Source organism: Oratosquilla oratoria, chromosome 30 (genome assembly GCF_046742065.1).
Source record: "Oratosquilla oratoria isolate Oo_2021 chromosome 30, ASM4674206v1, whole genome shotgun sequence".
Lineage (NCBI taxonomy): Eukaryota > Metazoa > Arthropoda > Malacostraca > Stomatopoda > Squillidae > Oratosquilla > Oratosquilla oratoria.
This window is the reverse complement of record NC_134806.1, coordinates 45,196,303-45,205,338: the sequence shown is the minus strand read 5'-3', so window position 1 is coordinate 45,205,338 and position 9,036 is coordinate 45,196,303. Positions and strand designations below refer to the sequence as shown.

Sequence of the window (9,036 nt, the reverse complement as noted above, 5' to 3'; positions counted from 1 at the left end):
CAAGTTTCTCAAGTTTGTTTTTATTATGCCACTTGTTGATTAAAAAAAAAAAAAAAAAAAAAACAAAAACATGAAAAGGAAAGTGACTAATGATCTGAGTCAGAACGATATTGGACCTCGTTTTATAAACTTGTAAACCCGATTTAGCCTTTGCAACAGTTGCTCCCTTTTGAAAGTTATCGATTTTTCAAATTATCTACATTTTTCCTTCGGAAGACTGTTGGCCTCGTGACGTCAAAACGCTGGCTTGATGAAGTCACTTCTCGTCGATACGTGGCCTTTATAAATTTGTTTCACTGTGATGCGACATTTCATACACAATAATACACGCACATACACATGTCAATGGTGCATTTTCGAGTACATACGCACATGAACATACATACAATACATCTGATTCATGATAATTACGCTACATTACTAGTAATTCCTCTATTAAGAAATATTAAGTCCCACGCTATCCCAGGCGATATTTTTCAGTTCTTTCAACAAACTCTTTTATCATCAAGCGTTTATCAAACCACAGAACACACGCAGCAAGATTAAATAAGAAATAATGAGGAAGAAAGTGGAGGAGAAAGAGGGGGGAGGAGTAGGAGGAGGGTAAGAGGAGGGGAAAGGCAGGAGGAGGGGGGAGGAAGGGTAAGAGGAGGAGGAGGGGAGGATGGAGAGGGAGAGAAGGAGGAGGGGAGGAAGAAGGACAAAGGAGGAGGGAGAGAGGAGGAGGAAGAGAAGAGGAAGGAGGAGCAGGAGGAGGAAGAGGAGGAGAGGAAGAAGGAAAAAAAGGAGGAGGGAGAAAGAAGAGGAGGAAGAGAAGAAGAGGAGGAAGAGAAGAAGAAGGAGGAGCAGGAGGAGGAGGAAGAGGAGGAGGAGTAGACTTCATTGTCTTCTTGTGGAGTGGTCGGAGAGGAGGAAGAGGGGGGAGGGGGGAGGAGGAAGTTGAATGAGTCACGTTGGCACTTGTCTTCCATTTTCTGGAAGACCACTTCTCGTTTTCTTTTCACTCCTTCGCTCGTTCGAACTCCGGGGGAGGGGGAGGGAAAACAAAAAGAAAAATCCTTCATCGATCTCCACGTCCTACTTCGCAGCAGAACAGACAAACATAAGAATGGAAGAGACCCTAAGGCCTACAATAGGCATGTTCCATGTCCCTTACCACCGGTCATCACCATCCATAAAGTGATCCTCTCTTAAAAGAGAGAGAGAGAGGAGAGAGAGAGACTGAGGTTCAGAGGAGAATGGAGAGATCAATGATGGTAATAACACTGAAAAAGAGACAGAAAGAGAGCAAGTTGGTTGAGAGAAAGAGAGCAGACTGGAGTGAGAGATATTAACGTGAAGGTTTTTGTAAAAGAGAGGAAGTGGAATTGGGCAGGTCACGACCGATGAGCGATGGAGCGAGTGAGTTTCTGACTGGACGCCGCGAGACGGGAAGCGTGCGAGAGGGAGACCAGACAGAAAATGGAGAGACGAGGCAGAGAAGATTGCACGAGTAACGTGGCAGATGTTGGCGCAGTCGTCGTGGTATGGTATGAAAGAGGCCTTTGTGTAGCAGTGGATGATTCTAGGGCTCCCCTCAACTGTTGCGAGTTCATCTGAGTAGGAACGACTTCGGTTACAATACACACACACACACACACACACACACACACACACAGATATGTGTATGTATATATATGTATATATATATATATTATATATATATATATATATATATATGAATTTTTTTATCCCACCGTCGGAAAAGAATATACTAATGTCGAAAGTTCTGTATATTTCGATCACTAACTGTGATCCTCTTCTGCTTGAAGAGGATTACAGTTAGTGATCGAAATGTATAGAACTTTCGACATTAGTATCTTCTATTCCAACGGTGGGATAAAAAGTGTAATTTACTAATGTGCTCATTACTTTACCATATATATATATATATATGTTATATATATATATATATTATATATATATATATATATATATATATATATATATATATATTTATATATATATATATATATATATATATATATATATATATATATATGTGTATATATATATATGTATATATACATATATATATTGTAACCGACAAGCTAAAGAAGCTAAATCTTTAAGAATGTCAGACACAATGTTGAGGTGTTCTTAGGGAAGTCTAGAATGAATGCTGCCAGCAAAGTGACTCTTCTTCTCGGTGTTCGAATTCGCAGCATCAAGAGTCGAAAGCGACCTCAGTGCCTTGCAAATATTCCCTCACTTAGGCAACTCACACACCGACGCAACCAACCATAGTTGCATGAAACCCGATCGGCGGGGGTGAAACCGTGTGTAAATGTGTGTGCATGTATACATGGGTGTGTGTGTGTGTGTGCATGTGTATGTCAAGTGTATGGTGTGTGCTTTGTTATATGGGGGTACGGGAGGTGTGTGTATGTGTGTGTGTGTGTGTGTGGTGTGTGTGTGTGTGATGTGTGTGTGTGCGTGCGCGCGATATCGGTTTCATGCAACTGGTTGCGTCGGTGAACGATCTGCCAAAAGTGTTTGCGATATAGTTCGTGGAATTATCATTATTATTATGTTATTAATAATTATGTATATTGATTATTATTTATCATTATCATTATTATTAATTATTATTAATTATCATTATTTTTATCATTATTATTTATAATACTAATTGTTGTGTGTACTTGTACAAATGTAAAGTAAAACTTATTTTATACCGCGGATGTGGAAAATAAATATATATTATAAAATTTTTGTTAAATATAAAATTAGTATAGTAAATCTAGTTCTCAGCGTAGGAGCCATGGCAGGAATTTAGGGGTGGGGGGGGGGGCTCATGGCCAGCTCTTTCAACTTATATAATTTCATGAGGGAACGGAGAGGGGGGTAGGGGCGGGTCGTCGAAAAAGTGAAGCGGCCTCGCTATGAATGTGCTGTGCCTTGCTGCATTGCTTCTGACCCATGGCAGTGGGTGGGGTACAGGGATGACCCGTCATCCACGAGGAGCTAAGATGGGAGAGGGGGAGGGAAGAGTGGTGTGTGGGAGAGGCTACCTCCCTTATAAGGGGGGAAAAGCTCTTGGTATATGGATGGATAGATTATTATTATTTTCGCCTTTTTTGGCGTGGGAGCGGGATCTGGGATAAAAATGTTGAGAATTCAACCTTTGGATTAGTCCAATGAAGCCTCTACTCATGTAATCCAAGACGGACAGACAATAAGAAGCAATTATACTACATCGCGTGTAAACTTCCCCTCAGACCCTCTTCCGTTCATAATTATTATTATTATTTTTCCTCCTTCTGCAGATATTCTGGGGAGAGTTAGACCCCCCCCCCCCAGCCTTGACTATGCGCTACAGTTTTGGTCTCCGTCCTATAGAATGGATATTGATTTCACTAGAATCAGTACAGAAGAGAACGATCAAAAGGGGTTTGGCAATTTACCATACAGAGGGACCTTAACTTGCACGAAGACAGGCTTAAGGACCTCTGGAAGGACGAAGGGTGATGCAGGAGGCAAGGTCATCATATTAAGACAGTAGGTAGGACTCGTAGTAATTTATTTAAATTGGACAAATTTAGGTTTAAGAAGGAAATAGGAGGCAAAAACTGGTTTACCTACAGAGTGGTCAAGGAATGGAACAGACTTAGCAACCATGTAGCAGAGAGCGCTGAAACAATATATTGGTTGTTTTAAGAAAAGATTAAATAGTTTTGTGGATTGGGATGACGGGTGGTAAGGGACATGGAACTGCCTATGTGTAATGGGGGTTGTGGTCTCTTGCAGTCTCCTCCAGTCTTGTGCACTCATTGCCTTTTTCTCCTCACTTATGCAGACAGGTTTCCTGTACAACGTGAGTCAGATCGGCAACGGAAGCCACGGTTACAATCCTTACGTCTTCTGCTGACTCCTCCCTGGAAGACACAGGCCGAAGACTGGCGCCAAGGGAGGTGTTTCCTGGTGCCTAGGCGACTGCGAGACTTCGAAGGACCCTTCACGGAGGACGCTGGTTAAGAAGACTGGCGCCAAGGGAGGGGGTTCTGGCTGTCAGGCGTCTGCAAGACTTCGAAGGACCTTCACGGAGGACGCTGGCTAAGAAGACTGGCGCCAAGGGAGGGGGTTCCGGTTGCCAGGCGTCTGCGAGACTGCGGGGAAGGACGCTGACCAAAAGGCCTGGCGCCAAGACTTCGAGGGAGCGAAGAGCCGGAAACGGGCTCTCAGGGTCACCGAAGTGTTCGTGAAGTGGCGTGAGATGTGACAGTGATGGGAAGTGGGACGGTCACGGAAGTGGGAAGTGAAGTGAAAAGGATGCTGTCGAGTTTTGAATGATCGATCACTGCAGATCCGACACGGGAAAGGCAAGTGTTTTCATATCATGGAAAACAGGGAAAGAAAGTCTACCGTGCTCGCATGTGTTGATATTAGATGATAGAAATAGTCTAAGTGCATGGCTAGAATAAAAATCGAGTGATTTGATAGCAGTGTCTCGTTACTGATATCATCAGGTTTAGAAATTCCAAGTCTTTGTGTTCATTAAGTGTTAGTGGCGGTCTTTGGTAACCATGGTAACGATGATGCCTTGTGCGCGAGGACGATGAAGAAGCCAAGGGGGACTTCGAGGGGCGTGGTGCTCCCCCAGATGTTCGAGACAGGATCTGTGAGGTTCCTTAGACCGGCGACCTATGATGTGGTTTTCCGTGACTTAGGTGACGGGGGATCGCCTCGATGGAAAAGGTCGAGTGCGTTCGAACGAGAAGGAACACGAGATTTTGCGGAGCAATGATGGGCCGTTATGTGAAACAAGACTGCGCGGGACAATGATCGGCCTACAAGCAAGACAAGCCTGCGCGGGACAATGATCAGCCGAGAAGCAACAAAAAGACTGCGCGGAGCAATGATGGGCCGACAAGAAACTCAAGTCTGCGCGGTACAATGATGTCCCACGCGCGTTGTCCGCTGATCTCGACGAGGTAGAATGCTAAAGGGCCAAGATGAAGGTTCACTCGCCGGGGAAAGCCATGAGAATGAGGATGGAGACCCCAAGGGCCAGGCCCGAGAGCGCCAGCGTCGGGAGGACGACCCTCGGTCCTCTCCAGGGTCAAGGAATCCCTCCAGGTCCTCTAAAAGCGCCCTTAAGTGTCTCGAAGTCCTTGAGAAATTCGGCAGGACCCCATGGTTGCAGGACCTCCTTGGGCCCTGGGCATCAGGAGTCTGTTCATATTCAAATCCTGAAACCTTCCAGAGGATCGGTAGAATGCAACGGGAGCTTAGCTCACCGTAGTCACTCTTTGGCTCGAAGGGCGCCTTTAAACTCTCTAGGGTCTTTGGATACTTTAGGATCTTCACGAGGTTCCTTCCTCGGCGATTCGCAGGACGGGAGATCGATAAACGACGACGGTGAGGAATGTGCGGCGGTCGGGACGACGACGGCGTTGTCGGCGGGTGGTCCTATTGACAAGAGCACTTCGTCATGCGGCCAGTACGAGCTCTCCCAGTCTTGTTCGACTTCGACGAGCGAAGTTCGGCATGGGGACCTCAGGGAGGAACCCTTCGGGAAGACGCCACTTCCGGACAATCTCGCCGTGGCGAAAGGGGGAGTGAAGAATGCTCCCGCGAGGGAGGACGGGATCGCTCAAGCGACGGCTTCGGGTCCCCAGACTTCGACGACTTCGGCAAAGAACAACATTCCTCGAAAGTATCGACGGAGTCTCAAGTCCAAAGGGAACTTTAGGCCCTCGACAGCAGTTCGCAAACACGTCAAGAAGATCTCCGAAGAATTTTCTTTGAAGCAGAGTAAGTATGAGAGCGCTCTTCACGAGGCTAACGCTCGCCCTCAAGTTTCGTCCTCAGCCTCGCCCATGGGATCCTTGACTTCGTCGGACCGAGGGAAAGGGGGAAAACGAAAGACGGGGGGAAATGGGGAGGACCAGAGTCATGTCCTCAGAATCCTAGATCAAAAGTTCCGCGGACCATAGTTTCTAACACATCATGTTCTAAGTGTGAATCCGTGAGTGGTAAAGCTGGTAACTCCCTTGGTAAGACCTCCACCTCGCCTTCCAACACCATCACCACGACTAGTATAACGACGGTCAGTGCTTCCACCAGCCTCTTCACAGTGTCCTCCTCTCGGTCCGGGGGAAGCCCTTCTCCTATTCGAGGGAAAGGGATCTCTCCCAATCCTCCCAGTGGCACTTCACCCAGACGACGCAAGGAGACTTCTTTATCTCCAGCGAAGAAGATGTCTCCGAGCACTTTGACTTATCCTCCGAGTCATCATCACCCGCCAGTCTCGCCTAAACCTCGCTTAAAGAGCCTCAACGGAGGACATCCGCGACCTGTGTCGGATTCCCAAGTGGGCCTTGGGACGCCCTCGCCCTGTAGAGGTATTCAGGGGCGTCGCATCTCCAATGGCCAGTCTTCTTTGTTGAAGTCTCCACCCATGACCTTCGAGCAGATCAGGAAAGCCAAAGTTTACGCCGAAAAAGCCATTCGGGTAAGGGAGAATCTTGTTTCCGTTTCTCTCTCCCTTTCTTTGTATATTTCACTAGCATTGTTTTCCTTTAGCGTTTCTGTCTTTTTCTCTCTCTCAAACGATTTCTTTCCTCTGTTCTTTGTATACTTCACTAACGTAACAGACAGAGGTGCATGTATGTGGCTTGGATTAAAAGTGGCACTGTTTCCTTTCTAGTCTGTTGTTCTTAAACCGTTTCCCTTCCTTGTTCTTTGTACATTTCACTAACATAACAGAATAAGGTGAATTTATGTGGCTTGAATTAAAACTGGCATTGTTTTCCTTAAGTGTTTCTAGTTTTCTTTTATTGGAAACGGTCTCCTTACAGGAAGGTAAAGTGTTCTCCATGTGGGGTAACTTCCCTGCAGTTCGCCAAGGACTTCGTCAGAGAGGCTGGCTAGAGAAGGTCCTCACGGTTACTCCCTACGTCAATCCACATCCCAATGCTTGCCTTTGCCCCCAGGCCCAACATCAGCAAATGCTGCAACAACAATACCTAGCACAACAACAACAACAACAACAGCAGCAGCAGCAGCAGCAACAACAACAACAGGAATCTCAAAGTACAGGGACCGAAAAATGTCAAAACGACCAACGCCAATTCGGTCAGTAGTCCACGGTCGCCTTCTCCCTCGTCCTTACCTTCGTCATCCCCCCGTAATGAAGAAACCACTGCCAAGTCCGCGTCTTCCATGGATAGTGGAGCGCCAGACCAGGAGACCGAAGGCGAAGAGGATGGAGGGAAGAGAGACGGAGGGCCCAGGGAGGATTGCCGCTGGGATGATTCTTGTAGTCACGGCGCCACTACTGACCCTTTACACCCCCAGGACGAATCCTTACCTTCCTACTCCACCTCCCCATCGCCGCCGCCTCCTTCTGCCGTGTCCTCCCCGCCACCCACACCCTCGACCCCGTCTCCAGCACCTCCGTCAGAAGGGGGGGAGGACCTCGAGGCGATCATCAGCGAATGGACAATGAAACATATGAAGGTCCCAGGTCACCAGCAGGGGAGGACGCCTCCCGAAGGGACGCAGGCCTGCGACACCTGCCCCACGAGTTCCCCCTCTAGCGCCTTCTTCGACGCCTCCTGCATCAACCCTTCGGACATTCGACAAGGTCTTGTTTGTCTCGCCAACGGAAAGAGCACTGCCACGACTACTACCGACGGTGACGACGACGAAGAAGACGAAGAACCTGCGGGTAGAGGACCTTCTTCGGGATTTCCGAGTTCTAAGAATGATAGCGTCGTTATTGAGGACGCGGAAGTGGAGGGAACTGTGCGTCTTATACGACGGGATGTGACCAAACAGGCGAACACAGGTGAGGCAGAGTGTGATAGTGTGTGTAACGTGAAAACTTCGAGTGAGTGCGAACAGAACGGACCTGATGAGGGCAAACCATCCGATAACGAGCAGAAAATCACTAACGATCAGGACAATTCCGAGAAGGGTGCGTTGCCAGAAAATGCGTCCGCATTAGACGCGTCTTCTACGACGACGACGACGACGACGACGACAACGACGACGTCCTCTGCCCTGGACGACCCTGACTTCACGGTGAGCGACCTTGACATGCCCTTGGTGGCTCGACTTCTGCGGAACATCGAACCCAAGCTAATTTGGACTTGGACGCGGGACGCCATCTCCTTCAAGCACCTCGCCAAGGACCAATTGGTCAACCGGTTTCCCAACACGCCCTTTACCACTAAAGTAAGTGTAAAATATCGATCCCCCTCTACCACTTTATATGCTTTAGTTTAGCTCAACCTATCTTTTTATTTATTATTTTTTATTTATTGTATATATCTATTTATTCAAGAGGAAGAACGCCTCCCGATCAATAACAGTCTTCTTCAGGCTGGTGTTCTTCAATAACACTCAACCCATGTTAAAAATACCACCTCTGGGGGGTAGAAATATTATACAAAAGGGGTACATATATAACACCTGAAAATTTTGTATTAATTTTAAGCAAAATATACAAAGAAAGCAGTGAAGAGAGAGAGAGAGGGAGACAGAGAGATAGAGAGCAAGAGAGAAAGGGGGAGGGAGAGAGATAGGAGGAGAGTGGGAAGAGGGAGAGAGAGGGAGAGGAAAAGAGAGAGAGACAGAGACAGAAGGGATAAAGAGAAAGAGAGAGACAGATAGATAGATAGATAGATAGGGAGAGAAAGAGAGAGAGAAAGAAATAGAAGGAGAGTAGGGAGAGGGAGAGAGAGAGAGAGGAAGAGAGAGGGATAGATAGATAGAGAGAGAGAGAGAGAGAGAGACAGAGAGAGAGAGAGAGGGAGAGTAGGGAGAGAGAGAGGAAGAGAGAAGGATAGAAAGCGAGAGAGAGGGAAATGGAGAGAGAGAGAGAGAGAGAGAGAGAGAGAGAGAGAGAGAGAAGGAGAGTAGGGAGAGAGAGAGAGAGATAAGAGAGAGAGGGAGAGAGCGAATGTAGTTCCGGTTTTATTCCATTGTGTGATCGGTGAAACCCTACATGCAGTATCCAATCCTTCATGCTGATCAGTGAACCCCTAT

The 9,036-nt window shown here is 47.2% G+C and overlaps 1 pseudogene; it reads left to right on the top strand.

Moving 5' to 3' along the window:
* The first annotated feature begins 4,002 nt into the window (after positions 1–4,002).
* Positions 4,003–9,036, top strand: part of LOC143041138 (uncharacterized) — a 52,894-nt pseudogene continuing 47,860 nt past the window's right edge.